Source organism: Culex quinquefasciatus, chromosome 1, assembly GCF_015732765.1.
Source record: "Culex quinquefasciatus strain JHB chromosome 1, VPISU_Cqui_1.0_pri_paternal, whole genome shotgun sequence".
Taxonomy (NCBI): Eukaryota; Metazoa; Arthropoda; class Insecta; order Diptera; family Culicidae; genus Culex; species Culex quinquefasciatus.
In genome coordinates, this window is record NC_051861.1 from 60,679,032 (window position 1) to 60,701,006 (window position 21,975).

General features: G+C 44.7%; 1 protein-coding gene across 1 annotated transcript in view; it reads left to right on the top strand.

Moving 5' to 3' along the window:
- The window catches only part of LOC6052820 (SCY1-like protein 2), a 186,691-nt gene that overhangs the window by 526 nt on the left and 164,190 nt on the right, over positions 1–21,975 (top strand). The gene's annotated exons all lie outside the window — the stretch shown is intronic.

The following is a 21,975-nucleotide window of genomic DNA, read 5'->3' on the forward strand; positions in this document are numbered from 1 at the left end:
TTATTTATGATAAAAGTATTGATTGATTAGGTGCACAAAATGTGTCTAGAATATTATTAAAATGAAAACTGCTCAAAAAATTTGCAATCGAGATAAGTACACCATTCGATTCAGCAGGAATTTTGGGCACCAAAAATATATAGTTTTCATATGTTAAGTATTTTATTTTAAAAGATAATTAACAAAAAGTATGAAAATCGAGACATTTAGTATGGGAGCTGTCAAATCTCTCACCATCAAAAAGCAGCGTTGAGCTTTCGCTGGATTTGTCTATTCAAGTTGTTGAAGTAGCATCGCGCGATTACGCATGATTTCTCAAAATGTCTTATTCAAAAAATAATTAAAACATTTAGCATTAGTATGGTGCTAGAACACGGGGTTGGGCAAAAGGTAGATCCGTAGGGAATACGGAGCGACTACCGTAAATATTGGTAAATACGAGGGTAAATACGTATTTACGGCATGCACGAGAATTTGAACGAAATTTTGATCAGTGTGGAATGTGACGTTTCTACACATCAGCAGCAAATGTCACAACCAAAACAGAAACAACGTGAGTCGGTTAAGGCTGTAACGTACGGATTGGAGGAGGACGCGACTGCGCTGGCCGAAACAATCTCCGCAGGTTCAAGTGGATGCCAAGTTCCTCCACCCACCGGTTTCGATCTAGCAGTCCGAAAGCAACTGACCGCTGTTGACGGATTTGAAGGGATTCTGCTGCTACCGTTCACAAGGCGCTGGCCGCAACGAATACCATCGTCGAAGCTGCCGACGAAGGCGGTTGGGATGCGTGTCAACTAGAGACCCTAAATAGGGAGACTGGTCTAAGTAGGCTAAATCGATCTGGCAACGTATGTTTTGAGCTTGGCAACACTGATAAGTTTTGCTGAGCGTAAAGGCAAATGCTCGTTTGGATACGTCAAACTCGTGTCTGTTTGGGTACGTCAAATTCACTTCGACCAGTCTCCCTATTAAGGATCTCTAGTGTCGACGAATTGTTCGAGAACGCCTAGGACGATGACGATCCGTAGGCTGTGTAGTCGCCGGATGGGATGTTGGAGACGAAGACCTGGAACTGCCCGAGGAATTGGTGGCAAAGATTTCCACCAGCACCGCCGGTGACAAAGGCTTCTACGCCGTACCTCCAAGAGGACTTCCACCGCCCCACATGTGATCGATCAACTCCCAACTCGCCGGACATGATGTCCGTTCAGGATCGTTCCTCTTACAGCCCATCCCCATCGAAACTGGAAGGAACTAAATGTCCAACCAACGAAAATCACCAGTACATACTTCTCAACACGCCCTGCTCGTTGTCGATTCCCGCCAAAAAATTGCCGAAGCCCAACAACTCCTAACCATTTGTCGCGAATACGTCGTCAGTCTACACACCCTCGGCGAACAGAAGCGATTCTGCGAGCTGGCCGCCTACTTCACCCAGGTCAACCTCCAACCTCTTTTCAAGTTTAAAAACTACAAAACCTCAGACTCCTTCGCACGACGCCTCCTCGAACTAAGACCCCGTCTCGAAGTGGTCCGCAATATCCTCCAAGCGTGCGAGATGAACGAGTCCGACGAACACACGCTCTGTGCCGTCCCGTACCGCGACATACCCACAAAAAAGTTCTCGCTTCGTTTCGCGTCCTACCTGCCACCGTACTAGGGCGTCACCTGTGCCGTTTGAAGTCGGTATTGAAGGCCCAGTTTTGCAGCGCTCTTGGGAAGCCCTATCAAAGTTGTTCAAGAAGCGGAAAAGAGACTAGCCGCACGCCTAGAAAGATCGGATGCAAACCAATGCGCAAACCGTTCCCAATCAGTAGTCATCCTGGACCAATCACCATTCCGGGTCATAACCCATTTCCTCAAGAGTTCTTCGTGCTCAGCGCGAATACGCAGTCAAAATAGCCAACCGCCACCAATTTTTTTTTATTATTTTGAAAAATTATAAGAAATGATTCATTTTTTTCTACAAAATTATCACAATCATTAATTCCTTCTCCGCAGCTCGCAAAAGAGCAAATATGCTGTGGTAATCGTTGAAGCGGTAGACCTGAAAGTCCACCTCCACCTGTTACAGGTAGCCGTACACGATCTCATTGCACATGCTGCACCGGAAACATTCCGAATGGTACGACTTGCCCACAAGTTTGCCCTTTGCCTGCAGGATCATTTTCATGATGAGGTGGCCACAAATTGCATACTTTTTCTCAGGCTGCTAGAATCTCGAGTACAAAATAGTCCTGTAGAAGGCCTTTCCACGAAGCGCTCGACCGGAGGAGCAGTTAGTCTTCATGGCAGGCCGCTCCAGCACCGCTGGCGACTCATCTCCTCGATCTTCCGCACGGCCTCCTTCGATCCGGTTGGGCGTGGTGTTGGCACTTTGCACGGCGGCAAGTTCTTGGTTGAACGCTTGCCGGATGCGCAACTGCGACAGCGTTGATGAAACGGCAGACGGGAAGTTTCCACCACCATCCCGGAAAGTGAGTGGCGGGGTGGCATTTGCGTCGGTGGGAGTCGTATCCAAAGTGGCCATCGGATTGGCAGAACTGCTGCTGCTGTGAAAAAGTTGGAGTTTGGCGTGGTGGCAGTACGAACACTGAGGATTCTTGCTGGTGCTGCAGGTGCTCCGACGGTCAGCACACGTAGTTGGATTTGTTGATGCCCTCGCCGGAGGTTTGATTAAGCGAGCTGGACCTGGAGATTGAGCTGTTGCGTGACGGCGAATTGGTTGATGTTGTTTGCTCGAGCTAGTTGGCGGTTTTCGGAAGACGCGAGGGTGAGGGTAATGATCCGTAGGGCAACCGAGGCTTGGTCTACCGTGGTGCTTGTCAGCTTGTCGTTTTTTTTTTGTCCGCTTGTCGTTACGCAGTAAAAGGATTGCAAGGGAACCGGCGGAGTACCTCGATGAAAAATCATTTCCAATAAATTTCATATTTGTAAACAACACGCGCCATGTCAATGAAAGCTGAGAGAACCGCACTGAAAAAAATCGCATGTAGGAATCACGCATGACCGTAAGGATGCACTACGGATCAACATATGCCATATACACTGAAAAAAACCAACATAGCAAAATCAAATGCTTTTTCACGTGAGTTGTTTCAAAAACCAACACAATAAATTCACATGCTTTTCCTATGACCTACGTGTGTTTCGCATGTCAATTTGATGTGAAAATCATTTGAAGTCAGTTGATTGCATGCGTAAACCCCTTCACGTTTGTTTCGAATGGTTTTCACGTGAGTTTCAAGGGAAAAGCACTTAGATTTGCCCCATTCGACTTATCCATTGGTTTCGAAGTGAAAATCACGTTAGTTCTAAATGCTTACGCGTGTGGTGAAAAAATCTTCATAAGTAAGATGGCCACGGACAAAGATGGTTAATTTTTTCTTGTCAGCTTGAAAAAGGTCTGCGGTTTGTTTAAAATTTGTTTAAAAATAAGCTTTGAGTAGTGCAAAAAGCAACTAAGAAGTGAGTACAATCAAAAATGGACCAGTAGAAGATAAAGATCATGTTTCGCCTGTTTTTTACAGAAATCAAGTGCCAGCTCAAGGTCTGCTTCAGAATCCGCTCTCCGGATCCAGTGATCCGGAACTTCACCGGAACATTCGCGCTATGATTCGGCGGTCGGCGACAACAACTTTTTTCTGGCGCTGGCCTAAGATTGCAAGCGATTCTTCCCGTAGTCCGTCATGAAGTGCCATCAAGATAAACGGATCGCGCGGACACGGCCTCGCACGCACTTACGACGCAGCATGAGAGTGGGTTCTGTGTGTTTTACATAATAAAAAAAAATATAGATTTGTGCATAATCAATTTTAAAGTGGTAAATAAATAAATCTAGTTGAAAAAATACGGAAATCAAAACTCATTATTTAATCATATGAAAGTCACTGGAAAATCATTTGATTTTTACTACAAATTCATATCATTTTCATGAGCATTTGCATTGCAAGGTCATGTGAGCTTCCATGTAAAATTAACGTGTTTTGCACATGGATTCACAGTGTCGCGGGATTACATTTTTTTCAAGTGCTTTACATATGAAATTCACATGCTATGTCGTATGGGGCGGATTCATGTGTGAAACATGTGATATTGCTATGTGCCTTTCTTTCAGTGTAGGAAATAGGGTATATGGCCCTATTTTGGACCTACTATGCAAAGCGTCAACAGATTTCGCATTGTTCTCAGGAACGGTCTAACTAATTTGGCTCGTTTCAGGATTGTTCTGTGCCTTAATTTATGCTTAACAAAGTGTACTATTGCAATTTGGAAATAATTTAACCATTTCATTTCATTGGTGGGTCTCGTGGCGCAGGGGTAGCGGCTTCGGCTGCCGATCCCGATGATGCTATGAGACGCGGGTTCGATTCCCGCCTTATCCACTGAGCTTCTATCGGATGGTGAAGTAAAACGTCGGTCCCGGTTTCTCCTGTCTCGTCAGAGGCGCTGGAGCAGAAATCCCACGTTAGAGGAAGGCCATGCCCCGGGGGGCGTAGTGCCAATAGTTTCGTTTAACCATTTCATTGTAATAAGCATTTCAAGTAAAACATTTTTTGGATGCTTTTTGGACTTATTGAATGTATTTTGGAGACATCGCTGAACCTACACTCTGATTGGTTGAAATTTGGACAACTCAAATTGCGGCGTGCGGCGCAACACGCACACTTACAGAAACTCGGTTTGATAAACCAAAGGGCCTATCCACGATTATAATTATAATAAAATAATTATGATAAAACAATGGATTTGAATTTGCAAACGTGTTTTAATTATATTGAATGGAAACTCGCGCATTTTAAGCAGGTCTCTGTCCTATTTACAATTTGCGTATTCATACGACCTAATTGTTCAAGCATTAGAACATAAAAGACAACCCGTTATTAGTCGCAATAAAAACAACTTAACTTAAAATCAGTGTTGCAAATGAGTGATAGAAAAGCTGTCAATTGATTATCTCTGCACCAAAAATATCCGAGAGTATAGCGGCTGTCACTATAGCTTGTGAGATCTCTTCTTGTGTCTCGTAATTCCCAGCGATATCATTCTCTCTCTATCACTCCTCTCCTTTTCCTCGACTATGCGTTCTCACCATTGAATCTCTCATTCTCTCCGAAAACTGCAATGAGAGAACGCGAGATGGCTATTAGAAGCCGACCACGCATGACGTCCCATAAAATTGCGCTTGCAGAAATTGGTTTTGTGCCAGCTTTTATGGTTAAACGCTGTGAGGGTTGGATAATCGTGCAAGCGGGAATGAGAGACAAAGGAAACTGTCAATTGCGAGTGTGTAAACAGGAAAACGTGTTCGGCTATGTTCGGCACTGAGAGTTTCAATAAGGAGAAAAAGCAGTTGTATTTGAGGCATGAATATTCAGGCGGGATAATTGTAGTTGCTGAGAGCTGATATTTTGATATTTTAACAACCCTGCTTAAAATTAAATGAATGACAGAGATACATTCACAATACATAACAAGTTACAATGAAAAAAGGTTCTAAATTTTACGCAGAGCTTAAGTTCAAATATTATTAAACAATCAAGAAATTTTAAAGGGAGATAAAAGCTTGTAACTTGGTGTGAAACTTTCTCATCTGCCATGTTAAACTTTACAGTTGCTTGACAAAAAGTTCAACTACATGTTGCACTTTTAAAAACAATGTAATATTTGAAAAAAAATCTTTGTTTGAATACCAGGGTGCCTTTGATAGTCATAGTTTGTTTTGTTAAAAGCAGATTTGAGGTGTTCAAACATTATATTTACTTCGAACTTTTTATCACTTAGGTTGCTGATATAATTTTTAAGAAAATCGTTTATGTCAATATTTAGTTAACTAAGTTTATAAGCTTTTTAACCTGATAAGTTTTAGGTGAAATTGTTGAAAATTCAGAGCTTTGCCTGAAATTCGTTGAAACTAGATTTGTTTATTAAATTATAGATTTATATTACATGTTTAACTGAATTCAAAGAACGAATCTAAAGCCTCCGCATTTTATATGAGATTTGTTTTACTGAAAATGCCTTTAAATTAGGAGATTTTTTTTATTTTTAAATTATGTTTCAAAAACAAATAATATTTAATGAGACTTATTATTCACAAACTTATGAGTAGTGCGGTGCTTGTGGGGACGCGCAGTCCTGTTTTTTTCGTGTTATTTTCCGTCTCTTTTGTGTCGCTGTTCGAGTGCATGGGGTGATTGGTCATTATAAATAAACAATGGAATCAGTAGTGCGGTGCCGGATGAGAGTCTAGTGCTATTATACGTTTAATTACAGTTAAACAGCAAGATAAGCGTTGTGCAGCCATCCGGAATTGTGCGACCTTTATAGTTAATGCTAATGCTAATGCTAGACTTATTATTCACAAACTTATTTTACCTTTTCCTAGTACAAGATTGTCTGAAGAATCCGAAAATGCATTCCGTTTTATGATTCAAAATTATATTCATTGAAAAATCATGACACTTTGAGAAGATTAAATTAATTCTATTTATCAACATTTTATTAATTACAGTTAACTTACTTTTTAAACCTTTAAAAATCTCATGAAAAGTTCTTCATGAGGTACTTTGAGCACTTCTCTACCACGGTCAGTATGATTCCATACCATTCCGTACGTATTTAATTTGTACTCTTCATTTTGCGGAAAAATCTCAAACCTATCACTCAGATATACGGTAATCAGATATGTCTCAAATCATAAAACTCATTTTACATTTTGTTTTTTTCGATGATTTTTATTTTTCTAGCTGGTTCAATTGTGTTTCCAACATGATTGACACGGTAATTTTTTTTCCATATGAATATTTTTCTGATTAGTTTGCAATACGTCGTAACTGCCATCACGATCTCCGACATTTATTTGATTTTTTTCTCTGAATCAAACCAAATTTTGTTTGTTTTCCAGTAAAGAGCATTTATAAGATGACAATTCAAAGCATTTTGCATTCCTCACTGAGGTAAGGCTATAATCCTGCTCTAAAAATGAATTCTATTAAAAGCTCCTAGACCCACCTTCATGTATACATATCTACTCAGAATCGAAAACTGAATAAATGTCTGTGTGTGTGTATGTGTGTGTGTATGTGTGTGTGTATGTATGTATGTGACCAAAATTCTCACTGAGTTTTCTCAGCACTGGCTGAACCGATTTTGATCGAACCAGTTGCATTCGACTTGGTTTAGGGTCCCATACATCGCTATTGAATTGTTTGAAGTTTCGATAAGTAGTTCAAAAGTTATGCTTAAAAATGTGTTTTCACAAATTCCCGGATCTCAATTATATGCATGTTAACGATGTCCGGATTCATCATCCGACCCATCGTTGATTAGGTAATTGAAAGGCCTTTCCAATGAGTCCAAGACATAGAAGATCTGGCAACCCTGTCTCGAGTTATGACCACTTAAGTGATATTTATGTACTTTTTTGAAGCCGGATCTCACTTAAATGTATGTAAACTATGTCCGGATCCACTATCCGACCTATCGTTGGTTAGGTAATTGAAAGGCCTTTCCAATGAGTCCAAGACATTGAAGATCTGGCAATCCTGTCTCGAGTTATGACCACTTAAGTGATATTTATGTACTTTTTTTGAAGCCGGATCTCACTTAAATGTATGTAAACTATGTCCGGATCCATCATCCGACCCATCGTTGGTTAGGTAATTGAAAGGCCTTTCCAATGAGTCCAAAACATTGAAGATCTGGCAACCCTGTCTCGAGTTATAATCACATAATTTTTACATTGGGTTCTATTTTCTGGATCTAAAAAAATGATGAAACCACTCATATACCCATTTTTGGAAAAAAGTTAGGAAGGCATCAACCACATAGGTGGATTAAGTTAGTTTTTTATTTATAATTCGTAAATTGATCGAGAACTGATCGGAAAATTGATTTGTTTATAACTAGCGCTTAGGATCTTTTCAAAACTAACTCAAGATTTCTTACGACTTTTTCAAAAACCACTCGTAAGCAATGTTGACAGCTCCTGTCACGGTGACAGCTGACGATTAAATGAACTAGACCCTTTAGGTTTATCAATCGTTTCCCCTTCAATTCCAACAGGGTAGCCAGGTTGCATTTTTTAAGCAACAATTAAAAATATATGCAGCTGAATTGGTGATAATGATGTTACGACAAAAATAAATCAACATCAGTTTAAATTTTGGGATACTTTGCAATCGGTCCTAACAATCATCTAAATCTCTATCATCAATTTGCAATTTTATCGTTTAAAAACATATTTTCGTTGTTGCTGTTAATCATTTGCTTTTTAAAACTTAGATTTCTTTCAAATAATTACAGTAAAGAAATTCAATTCAAAATATTAAATTAAAAAGTATCAATTAATTTCAATGAAATATCGAAATAATTTGATAAACTAAACTGGCAACACCTTGTTATACATGTGTTGGTGATAGCCTTGAACCAACGGCAAAGTAGGTCCAAAAACTGATCCAACGCGACTGATTTGAAAAAATATTTTGAATTGAGTTTTTTTCGATAATAGAATAGTTATTTCAATGGTTTAGTGATGAAAAACATCAAAGAATTGAATAAACAACAGTTACATGGCTCGGAAACCGGACGAAATTGCGTGGTGTCAGAGAAAAACCGAAAAAATCATCAAGGTGTCGCGAGCCAAATCTGATAAGCAACGAGGCTGGAATTTTTGGACCTAATCTATGTGCTAGGAAAATGGTAGGAAATACGAATGGCATTGGAAAATGTGGCTGAAAAAGCGGAAATAATCAAAAATGTTAACATTTTTGGAAGAGGTAAGATACAAAACGATCCTGCTTACACTTTCTGTTGGTTGGATTCAGTGAATTCGTACCTTAAAAGCCTGAACTACCTCGATTAATAAAAATAGGTCCAAAATAGGTACTAGGTCCAAAATAGGGTCATATACCCTATATGTAGTTTGTCTAAAATTGCCGAAAAAAAATGGTATTTTTAATTTTTTTAAATTTAAAATTTGTTTGTTTATTTGTAATGATAGCCTGTTAGTGTATACACTTTGCTTAAGGTCAAGGAAGTAACGGTTACATCACATTGGAAAGTTCGATAAATCAAACAAATTATAGCTTATTTAAACTACAGCTAGAACAGTGGCAAAAGGCTCAAAATTAAATGGCAGAAGGCTCATAATAAATGACGGATTTTTTTAAACGTGCTCAATATTGGTTTGTTTTTGGCATCGGTAGTCCGTTCCAGCAGGTCGATCCATACAAGCTGCAGATCCTATGTTGATAGTTCGCCGGCAGATCAACATCCAGGATGGTAGTCCTCACGGTTGCAGTAGTGTCTCGCCGGCGCATGTTGTACACGAAACGCACAGCGGCTTGGAAACAGCGGTACAGCTGGTCCTTGAGCGCAACTGACAGTCCAGGGTAGTAGACGACGTAGGCGTAGGTGAAAATCGGCATAACCACCGCCTGCACCAGCTTACGTCGTGTCAACGTAGAGAGTACAGGGCCAAAACGACGAAACGTACCCAAAGTGTTGAACACCTTTTGAACAACGTCGTTGACTTGGTGGGACCACGACAGCTGACAATCCATCTTCAGACCGAGATTCATAACGACGTCATACCACGGCACGGCTTCACCACCGAATTTTATTTCTGTCAGTGGCACAACCGCTCCAGACTTGCAGAAGATAATCGCTTTGGTCTTCTTGGGGTTGGGTGCGAGCCAGTTAGCATCGCCCCGACGAGCTACTGCCGCAAGATCTTCGTTGATAGCGTCGACCAGAGAGTCCACTTCGGCTGATGGTCCGAAAACGTAGACTTGGAGATCGTCAGCATACAGATGGTACTTGCACCTCAGGGACTCTGGGAGACTGTTGATGTACAGGCTAAAAAGTAGCGCGCTGAGGCAGGATCCCTGAGGTGTGCCGTCAATCACATCACTTTCTCCGGACACAACATCTCCCAGCCTGACGGACTGCTTCCGATCCTCAAAAAACGACGAGATCAAGTCACAGGCTCCATACGACCATATCAAAAAATGCCCGTGAGTTTGCATCATCAGCTGGCTTTGTTTACGTTTTAAACCACGTTTCGCGATGATTTTGACGTAAGCGATCTCGCTTGCGCAGGTTTTCGCCAAGAAGAAGTAAAAGAAAATCTGCTTCACTTTTTGAAACCCCGTGTCAGCGTTCTGCGTTCACCACTGCATCACGCAGAAAAATAAGGCATATTTGAATCAACAAAACATTTTGTTGATTTGAAAATCAAGATTTTCGTTGAATCAACACTAAACGTCAAAGCAACTTTTTCAAAACAACAAAAGATTTTTGTGGAATTGAGAAAATCAAGGTTTGTTTCAACGCAAAATCGGCGTTGATTATATTCAACAAAATTTTTGTTGAAACAAACCTCGTACAGGCTGATTCTACAAAACATTTTTCTGCGTGATCGAACGGATAATCTTGTTCTTAAGTTAACAGGTCAACAGGGCGAATCTGCGTTTGTAAAAAAGCAGTCTTTACCTTTTGCTCAAATGACAGTTCACATCAAGTATGAGGGGGATAGACTGATTGTTCACAATTGCAGATTCGCCCTATTGAACTGTTACTACGAAAGTTTTTCATGACACTTGCGGAAGTTTCACTCCAAAGGGGTAGGCGTGGCTGAATGGTTACGCTGTTCGCTTTGTAAGCGAAAGGTTCTGGGTTCGATTCCCATCTGCTCCTATCGAGAAATTATGGAAAGAAGGAATTCTGAACACTTGAATATGAACGAAAATTCATTAGCTTGCGGCGGGGTTCGATCCCCCGTCCTTTGGGTCAGCAGACAAAAATGCTAACCACCAGACCATCGAGGCTTAGTTGACTAGAAGGATTAAGAATGCTATAAGAATCCAAGAAACTTGATTGGAATCTGTGAACTTAAGAACAGGAAATGCAATATTGAATGCAAGTTGAATTCAAGGACACTTACTGGTTGCATAATTGTTAGGCGAATATTGAACTTTCAACACGACCAGAATTCACCACAAAAAGCTTGGTGAGCCGAATTGGAAAGCTTCCAAAATGAATCCAAGAACATACGAAGAATTGAAAACTATAAATAGATTTGACCGGCCGCATCACTAATCACGGTGAATCCTGGCTTCACACCCATCTTACTAACACCCTCAAACCTCACGTGATACTTTGTCGAAGACGCAGCCGATTTAGTGGTCTTCATCACTCAAGTATCGGACTAAAATTCCTATCTACTTCCCCGTGTCTTACACAGAAAAAAAAATTCCGGTAAATTTACGTCATTAATGATGAGCATGAGCATGAGCATGAGCATGGTTGACTGCCAATGAGCTGCTACTCCGTTATTGACAGATCAGCTGAAGTTAAACAATGAATCAAAAATGATCAGTGGGAGCCAACCATCCGTTCACTGTTTAATCCCTGAAGACCCCGACTTTATTAGTCAATACCAGCGCCCTCCCAAGAAGCCTGCAGTTCAACGAAAGGGAGGAATGTTAGTCCGATAGTTGAAGTTGCAGACTCATCAAGCACATAGTTTTTCGCTATATTCTTGTTGATACCGCTTGAGACCGTTGAATCCACAGCATCTCCTTCAAGCATCACGTGATTATTTTTTTTTGGGTTAGTGGGATAAGGTATTGGCTTTTCGATGCCTCCCGAGCTACGACGCTATGGGGAGGACTTTCATAACAGACCCGTCGGCGAGCCTTCCGAGCAACGATGCTATGGGAAGGTCTTTCTAATTAGCACACCAAAACACTCGCGCACAGGTATTTAAATACTGAATAAATGTAATTTTTCATCACGATTACCCAGACGACATTGATGATATAGGAAGGACTTTTTTACAGTCATTTACAGTAATACTTAAACTTATTTTAATGCAACAATTCACACGACGTCGTGCCTCCCGATCAACGATGATGTAGGAAGGACTTGAGCAAGCCAATCAGGATGAAACACGAAATAAAATTCTTTTCTTTTCACACACAATGCCACATAATTGACCGCGCGTCACCACCCAACAAATTGAACTGATTTTCTTCTGCTTGTGGGCAAGCCAACCAGGATGAAACACGAAATAAAATTCTTTTCTTTTCACACATAATTGACCGCGCGTCACCACCCAACTAATTGAACTGATTTTCTTCTGCTTGTGGACAAGCCAACCAGGATGAAACACGAAAAAAAAACTTTTCTTTTCACACACAATGCCACATAATTGACCGCGCGTCACCACCCAACTAATTGAACTGATTTTCTTCTGCTTGTGGGCAAGCCAACCAGGATGAAACACGAAATAAAATTCTTTTCTTTTCACACACAATGCCACATAATTGACCGCGCGTCACCACCCACCTAATTGAACTGATTTTCTTCTGCTTGTGGGCAAGCCAACCAGGATGAAACACTAAATAAAATTCTTTTCTTTTCACACACAATGTCACATAATTGATCGCGCGTCACCACCCAACTAATTGAACTGATTTTCTTCTGCTTGTGAGCAAGCCAACCAGGATGAAACACGAAATAAAATTCTTTTCTTTTCAAACACAATGCCACATAATTGACCGCGCGTCACCACCCAACTAATTGAACTGATTTTCTTCTGCTTGTGGGCAAGCCAACCAGGATGAAACACGAAATAAAATTCTTTTCTTTTCACACACAATGCCACATAATTGACCGCGTGTCACCACCCAACTAATTGAACTGATTTTCTTCTGCTTGTGGGCAAGCCAACCAGGATGAAACACGAAATAAAATTATTTTCTTTTCACACACAATGATGCCACATAATTGACCGCGCGTCACCACCCAACAAATTGAACTGATTTTCTTCTGCTTGTGGGCAAGCCAACCAGGATGAAACACGAAATAAAATTCTTTTCTTTTCACACACAATGCCACATAATTGACCGCGCGTCACCACCCAACAAATTGAACTGATTTTCTTCTGCTTGTGGGCAAGCCAACCAGGATGAAACACGAAATAAAATTCTTTTCTTTTCACACACAATGCCACATAATTGACCGCGTGTCACCCAACAAATTGAACTGATTTTCTTCTGCTTGTGGGCAAGCCAACCAGGATGAAACACGAAATAAAATTCTTTTCTTTTCACACACAATGCCACATAATTGACCGCGTGTCACCACCCAACTAATTGAACTGATTTTCTTCTGCTTGTGGGCAAGCCAACCAGGATGAAACACGAAATAAAATTCTTTTCTTTTCACACACAATGCCACATAATTGACCGCGTGTCACCACCTGTTGTGGACAGAACCAGTGCGCGGAGTGCCCCCACCTTCCGCACGTCGCTGGCTCACAAGTGGCTGCCAGTCTGCCACTTTGTGACGCAGAACAGCGCGTCGATATTTTTATGTTTGCTGTCAAAATGATTGTTGTGCCATCGTCATTCCATTTCCGCGTCTTAATAAGAATACACACATTTTATATTTGTTCTAACAATCGCGTTTTATTTGCGTATCGTGCGCTGATTCCGTGGCCCTGCCGTAGGTTCCCACGCGACATCACGTCCCGCGCACCGGATACGACAGTGGCGACGAGGATGGGACGACAGTGGCGACGAGAATCTGTCGAATTCGTCGGAGTTGTCGCGGTTTACGAAGGTGGGCGCCACCTAACCTGCAATTCCGGCACCCACGTGCAGCTAAAGGAGGAGCCCCCCAGCGGCATGAGTGATTCACTTGCCCGGCTCCCCTACCTGGGACAGCTTCACCCACGTCAGGAGCAGTTCCAGCAAACATCACTCCGCCAAGGCCCACTCTCTCATCAGCGCCTGCTGCCGAATCCTGACCTGATGATCCAGATGCTGACGATGTTCGAGCAGTTGGTCGGCACGGTGCAGCAGACTGCCCAGCAGCAAATGGAGTTCATGGAGCGGTTCTCAACAGACGCAGTTCAGCCGCCTTCAAACCCGGCGCAGAACGTCGACACGCTCCCCGGGAACACGAAGGCTTTCCAGACGGACTCGGTCCGCAGCCACGCGGTGGTGATCAACGAGCACTCGGTGCAGCAATGGCGGAGATGCGCATCGGTCGATTTCGGTGGGACGCCGATCCGACTTCCACTAGACGCCGCATCCGGTGGCCCAATGTTATCATCACCCTCTGTTCGCGTTAAAACGGCTTCCGAAACGGGATTGTCACTCGACGACGAGTTCCGATGTGACATCACCACCGCCGGAAGCACCCGCAACGAGCCGACCATCGTTACCGAGCTCCACGTATCCAGCTTCCCGACTCGTCGCCGGTGCCCGAGTCAGTCCTCCACAAGGTGTTCAACGAGGAACTCGGCAAAGAGGTGAACTTGGAGCTGAAAGAAACCGCCGACCGACCGTCTGCCCGAAACGTCCGGTGGCCTACGCGGTGGTTGAGAACGTCGACCACGAACTGGACAAGCAGCAGCAGCTCAACATCATCACTCCGATCGTCTACTCGGAGTTGGCCGCCCGATCGTCGGGGTGCGGAAAGCCATCGGATCCAAAACCGTCCTCAACACTGCTCTACAGCCGCGCCTGTATCCGCTGCTGGCCGAAAATGCACACGGTGCCTACCAGCAGAGCATCGCCACCATGCTGGCCCGAAATCCTGGAGCGTCCTGCCACCTCGAAGACGTCGACGTCGGTGGCGCAACCCAGAAGGAACACGTCCGCAACCTGGAAGCCGTTCTGCACCATTTTCAAGACTACGCCCTCGAGACGCGTCACGACAACGCACCGCAGCTTCGCATCGTCCGGTTCAAGGCAGACCGGAAACATTTTGCACCAAGCTTCGAACTGTACCTGCTCCTCTACGACTTCGCCTCCCAGTACGTCTCCACCGACCAGTTTGGGCACGCCGACGTGCAACGTTTGATCAACCAGCAAGTACGACCAGAGGAGGACTTCGCTATCGCCACACTTCGCCTAGAGGACATCAGCACCCAGCCCGATCCACTACTTCACAAGATTCGCCGGTATGTACTCGAGGGTTGGCCAACAACGAAAGCCGCTGATCCGAAGATCGAGCGTTACCACACCCGTGCCGACTTCGACGTCGGAAAAGCATGCCAGATGTGCACCTCCGTAGCACGGTCCCCACCGCACTCACTTCCTGTGCCATGGCCGAAACCTGCTGGCCCGTGGCAGCGCAGCTGCATGGATTTTGCGGAACCACTCAACGACGACTACGTAGTCTGCACGCATCGCATCTCTGTCCTCGCAACCATCGCCATCCTCCACCAGATGTTTCCTCAACTCGCGACTGTCCCGTACCAGCCGCACGGACGAGCGAAACGGGTCGTGGGCATTCTCAAGCGTGCCGTCAAGGAAATTTCGGAGGGGAGAGGCACTATCGCAAGAACTTTGAACATCTTTCTGTCGGCGTACCGCTGCGCACCTGCAGTGCTTGACCCCGAACTGAAGGAATACCATCGTCAAAGTTTCGCCGTGCGAGATGGCAACCAACGCGTAACCCGCTCGCACATCAACCAACCACGAAGTCGCTTCAAAGCCGGACCTGCTGCTTCACCATCGACCAAACCGAAAGCGCTCCCGTTGGATGTCCTGCTCGGTGAGTGGAAGCTTGCGTCATTTCCCGAGCTGCCACGATTGAGCCCGATGCAGTTGACGCCGCGTCCGCCCACTTCTCTACCTGCGATTCCAGCTGAACCAAAAACGCGCGCAACCTGCACCCGATCTGGATCGCTGCTTCTACAAGAACCCGGTGCAACACCATCTCCAATCCCTGCGTCGTCGTCTTCAACGAGTTCGTCGCAGCTGGCACTCTTCTCCGGCGCACCGACAGCGCTTGCAAGAGCCGACCAGCTGTTTTAAGAGGGGAGATGTTGTGGACAGAACCAGTGCGCGGAGTGCCCCCACCTTCCGCACGTCGCTGGCTCACAAGTGGCTGCCAGTCTGCCACTTTGTGACGCAGAACAGCGCGTCGATATTTTTATGTTTGCTGTCAAAATGATTGTTGTGCCATCGTCATTCCATTTCCGCGTCTTAATAAGAATACACACATTTTATATTTGTTCTAACAATCGCGTTTTATTTGCGTATCGTGCGCTGATTCCGTGGCCCTGCCGTAGGTTCCCACGCGACATCACGTCCCGCGCACCGGATACGACACCACCCAACTAATTGAACTCTCCGGTAAATTTACATCATTAATGATGTACCAAAAGTGCACGTCATTAATGATGCGAATTTACATCTTATTCATTTTAAATTTACATGCCATCCGTTGTAAACGTTTCGAACAAACAGCGATCCAAAAACTTGTAAATTTCCGATGAAATCTACGTAAATTTACCCAAGTCGAATTTTCTCCGTTGAATCTTGAATCTGATGTAATTTTCAAATTCTTTTGTACCCTAGTGCAGTTTAGAAAGGCACACATTTAGATTACTTTCTAATCAAACTGAGCATTGATATTACTTTTGTTTGACCAGAAAAAACTAAAACGAACCTTTTAAATGTCATAGGCAAAGAGTTTGATAATTATTATGCAGACTTTAGATTCAACGGAGTAATATGTAAACTTAAGTGGGAACCAAAAGCTTTTAATTTCCTGATCTTACAAATATTTTAGAAAAGGATGGAAATAAAAAAAATAACTCACTCATGATCAATTCACCTTTTTTAAACCACCGTGCTTCTGTACTGATGTTTAAACAGCATCGCTCTGCAGGATCCAGCTCGATAAACAATGTGATCTTTTGACCTCACGCGCAGCTAGCCCGGAACCGTCGACAAAACAAACCTGTAGAATTAAGCCCCGGCCGATTGTTAAAATAGAACCTGGCCATGTGATCGGTGGCGTCCTGTGCAGCGCGGAGGATTTTGGAATCGGCGATGTGGCATTCCCGGCGATGACCTGCAGTTTCAGCGAACTCAACAAGATAGATTGAAAGGGGCGCCACGACGCCACAACCTCCGGCAACCACTTTTTTGCAATTGGGGACTCGAGCGTCGATCAGGTCGTTTTCGGCGACCTCAACACCGTAGCTGGTTTCGAAGCGTAAAGAGCAAAGAGTAAAGAGTCTATCTTGGCAGTTAAGGCGGACATCACTGAAAACTGCTTCAAAACACAAATTATTATCTCACCTCAACTCAGTCGAAGCGAAAAGTTACCTTTTTGCTGTGTATTTGCCCTCCAGATGTCTTCATCTCACGAGGGACAGTGCACTGGCGACGATGGCCTTGCTTGCTGGTTAATTTGGAACGGGATTGAGGGGAACCGGCAATTTTCACGCGAAAATTTGGCGCAGCGGATCGCGATGGAGACTTTTAAGAGTATTTTGACAGATAGCTTCTTCTTATTGTTTTTTTACAGCTCGCGCTCGAGATTGCCGCGTATGTCGACTACCCCTGTGACTGAATTTGCTTTTCAGCCCAAGCACCCTGTTAGGCTGAAGTCCCCCGCGGTCGTGCGATTTGAAGCGTTATCTGCTCGAAGCCGATTGAGTCCTGCCATTTTCGAGCGTTTGTCGTGCGTTTTGATCGAATGTCAAAAAGGCGACATCTAGTGCGTGTGAAAATCTTGGCAGGCGTTGATAGAAATCAATGACAGTTGTATTTTCGTGGGTTTCCAAAGTAATAAGTTTAATTTGTAGTTTATAAAATTGTGTTATATTTAGTGAAAAAAGCAGATTCAGGAGCATGACGGAACCCAGACAAACCAAAGAATTGAGGTAAGGAATATTTATTAGGGACCATCCACAAACCACGTGGACACTTTTTTGGAAATCCCAACCCCCTCGTGGACAATTGTCTATACAAAAACTTTTTTGTATGGAGCATGGACAATCGCCATACCCCCCCCCCCCTAAAGTGTCCACGTGGTTTATGGATAGTCCCTTATGGTTTGTTCACACTTTTTGCTGAATCAATAATTAGTTTCAGACGGGTTGAAAAATGCCAAGTATTATGCAGCTTCCACCAAACCGAAGTGCGCATCTCTTCTGTTGCGCAAAACAATCTGTTGCGCCATAAAAAAATGGAGCGGTTTATCGTAAGCGTGTACATCAGTCTGTGGCGCAACAGGCTTTGACAGGTTGCGCTCGTGTTTCGATTTTTGTCTGCTTTCACAATATGAACCAAGACGAGTTCCGAGCTTGTGATTAATTACAATTTACTTTATTTGACAACAATAATAAAAAAGGATTGTTTGCAAATGAAAATTCTTTTTTTATCAAATTAACCCAGAAAATCCGAAACGAGAACGTACGACAATGGCAGGACAATCTGAATAACAAAGGCGCCCGAAAACGGCCCGACAACGGCCCGTCAACGTCGATTTTCTCGAAAGCCGATTTTGTCGATCGTCGGACAAAGTGTTGATATACGCACGAAAAGGGCCCGAATTCCGTCGGACAAACCGTCGGAATTCGGGCCGTTTTGTCGAGCCGTCGGACGGATTTCGGGCCGTTGTCGGCCCCGTCTGTCAGTCAGGGCAGGGTTGCCACGTTTAATTTGTATGTACTTGATTAAACTAAAAATCTGTACAAATTTATTTATTTATTTATCTTCGTCTTGAACAGACTGTTTCCTAACAGCTAATTAATTTCTTAAAACTATCTTTCGTCATATTTAAAACAAAACGGTCAGAAACTACATTAAACAAACGACAGCATACATCAAATGGTTGGTTGTGTCCATACACAGTATGGTGCACAGATAGACGAAACATAGACGGATTTCGACGAAGATTACGTGGTGGAACATAAACGATCAGAAGTTGAGACAATTTTTGACAGTCCAGCCTTTTCGTCAAAAGATCGAAGATGAACAGCTGCTGCATCCTCTGTCTCCTCTTCAACAGCGTGTCCAGCCCCAACAGACGACGGCGATCCTCGATTGATGTCTGCTCCGGCGGATTCCTCCACGGCAGCGTGCGTAATGCTAGTCGCACAAACGCGCGTTGCACCCTCTCCAACCTGGCGATGTGAACATTGTGATATGGTGCCCACACCTGGGCAGCATACTCCAACTGGCTTCTGACTAGGGCACTGTACAGAGCCTTTAGAGCGTGGATGTCTTTGAAGGCAGTCGTATTTCTTCGGATGAAACCAATTGTAGCAAACGCGTTAGCCGTGACGGAAGTGATATGCTCGTTGAAAGTCATCTTTCTGTCAAGAGTAACGCCAAGATCCTTAACAGAACACACCCGGTCTAGCAAGGATATTCCCATCATGTATGCGTGCGTGATTGGGCGCAGCTTACGGTCGAATGTAATTACTTGACACTTTTTTGCGTTGGCCTCCATCCCGTTTTGATCGCACCACCTCATGAGCGAATCAATGTCACTTTGGAGAGCCAGGCAATCGAGCGGTGAAGTAATTGTGAGATAGAACTTCAAGTCATCAGCGTACAAGACCTTGTCGTTCTTGATCCAGTGGCAGAGATCGTCGATAAACAGAAGAAAAATTAGTGGGCCCAGATGACTACCCTGCGGGACACCAGACGGGATCATGAACAACCCAGACTTCGAGCCACCGAGTTTAACGTAGGCTGAACGAGAAGTTAGGTACGAGTGCAGCCAAGTCGTGATCCATTCAGGGAGTCCAAGCCTTCGCAGTTTTTCAACGGCAAGCTGGTGCGGCACTCTATCGAACGCCTTCGCAAAATCTACATAGACAGCATCCACCTGGCAGCGACTCTCCATACTCCTTAAGACGTCGGTGACAAAGGTCATCAGGTTCGTTGGCCATGAAACCATGCTGACAGGCAGATATTATTGGTTGCACGGCACGGGATAAAAACTCATGCACAATTTTCTCGAACACTTTGGGTAGGCAGCTCAAAATGGAGATCGAACGATAATTTTCCACGTTGTGCACGTTCCCGGACTTGTGAATTGGCGTGATCGAAGCTACCTTCCATTTAGCAGGGAACACACCCGATTCGAGGGAGCGGTTGAAGATAATGGCGAGTGGGTTTGCTAGTGTAGCTGCGCACTGCTTTACAATGGACGGAGGGATACAGTCCGGGCCAGGTCCTTTGGAGGCGTCGGTAGAGGCCAAGACCTTGCGCACGTCTTCCTCCGTGAGACTCACCAAGGGCATGTGTAACTCGTGCGGCAGGATCTTGTCCAGGGACTCGTTGTTGGTTGTAGGTTGATTGGCGCTGTAAACGGTTTTGAAAAAATCTGCAAACAGTTGTACAGAATCGTCTGGCGTTGAGGCGCTTGAGTCACGATACACCATGTCCTGCGAAATCCCTTTGTCTTGCTTCCGCTTCTTCACGAATGCCCAGAAGGATTTTGGCTCACGCTTCAGGTTCGATTCGATGCCACTGATGTATCCTCGGAAGGCAGCTTCTAAGCTCATCTCGTAGTGCAACTCTCGATCCGCCAACTCCTGCCCAGCATTTCCGTCGGATGTTTAAGGAAACGTTTCCTTGCTTTTCGCAGCCTGTTGCGAAGATTACGGGTCTCTCGATTCCACCAAGGCTGGTGGCTGTTTGGGTGCGGACGTCGATGCTTTAGAGGTACAACCTCCCGGATAATTTCATTTAGCTTGTCGTAGAATCGCTCAACGATGTCATCAACAGATCCAACGAGTAGCAGATTAGCCCAGTCCAAGCTTGCGATAGAGTTGTTTAACGCCATGGTGTCGCAGTTAGCAAAGTCGTAGTACGTTCCGGATTGTTCGGCAGCGGTCCCCGTTGATTGCGTTTCGAGAACTAGGATAAACGGCCTGTGATGTGCGTCAAACTTGAGAATGGCCCGAGGTGGTTCAATGAGTTGGAATCGAGACGAGTCGCTTACGAGGGCCAGATCGAGTAATCGTCCATTTGCGTTCGGAAGATCAAACATTTGCTGGAGGCCAGTACCAAGAACGTTCTCAATCAGAGCAACTTCCTGTTCAGTAGATTGGCCGCTGGGCAGGTACCCGTTGATGTCTTCGTCGAAATGCCAAGTGAGATTCGGAACGTTGTAGTCGCCAACGACGATGACTTCATCAGGACCTTGCGCCAGATCGCACAGTTGTTGAACACACGATGAGTGCTGAGTGTAGATAGTTGCATCTGAGTTGGGAGGTATGTAAACACAGCAGACGAATAACGTCTTTCCAGGCAAGGGATACGCACTGCGATCTGCTCAAGCTTCTCGCCGCCCCGCAAATGAATGGGTTCCGGGTGAAAACGTTTTTTGACACCGATCAAGACGCCGCCACCTCTCTCCAAGACACTTGTTTCACGACTACGATCGGCACGATAAAAGGTATAATCCGAAGAAAGCTCTGAGTCCACAATCTTCGCATTGAGCCACGTTTCAGAAAATGCGATCACGTCGTAATCACACGAGCTCAGCGACAGGTGCAGTTGATTGGTTTTCGTTCTTAGTCCTCTAACGTTCTGGTAGTAGATGGTTAGCAGTGAGGAGTCACGACGGTCCACGGAGCCGGGGCGTTGGGGTTGAACATCATTAGCGAGTTGACTAGGGACGGTGGCTGACAGCGTCGAGGCGTTTGCGATTTGAGTCGCCGACGGACCAGCACACGAGCTAGAAGTTGGACGGACATCAGGCAGGAAATGTTGCGATCGAGAAGGGTACTTGCCGAAGGGCGCCGGTTGAGAGACCCCTCCCCCGACACCGACACCAGCACCAGGACGGCTCTGATGGCTGCGACTTGCAGGGGTTCTCAAGCGTTGGCGTGGTGAAGACGTGGTGGCGTCGGGCAGGCGAGGGGCTCCCATAGGGCTTTCTACGGCGCGTCCTGGCGAAAACTGGATGGCTCGAAATGACGGCGGTGAGACGATTGCAGTTTGAGTCGCCGACGTACTGGCGCACGAGCTAGAAGTTGGACGGACATCAGGCAGGAAATGTTGCGATCGAGAAGGGTACTTGCCGAAGGGCGCCGGTTGAGAGACCCCTCCCCCGACACCGACACCAGCACCAGGACGGCTCTGATGGCTGCGACTTGCAGGGGTTCTCAAGCGTTGGCGTGGTGAAGACGTG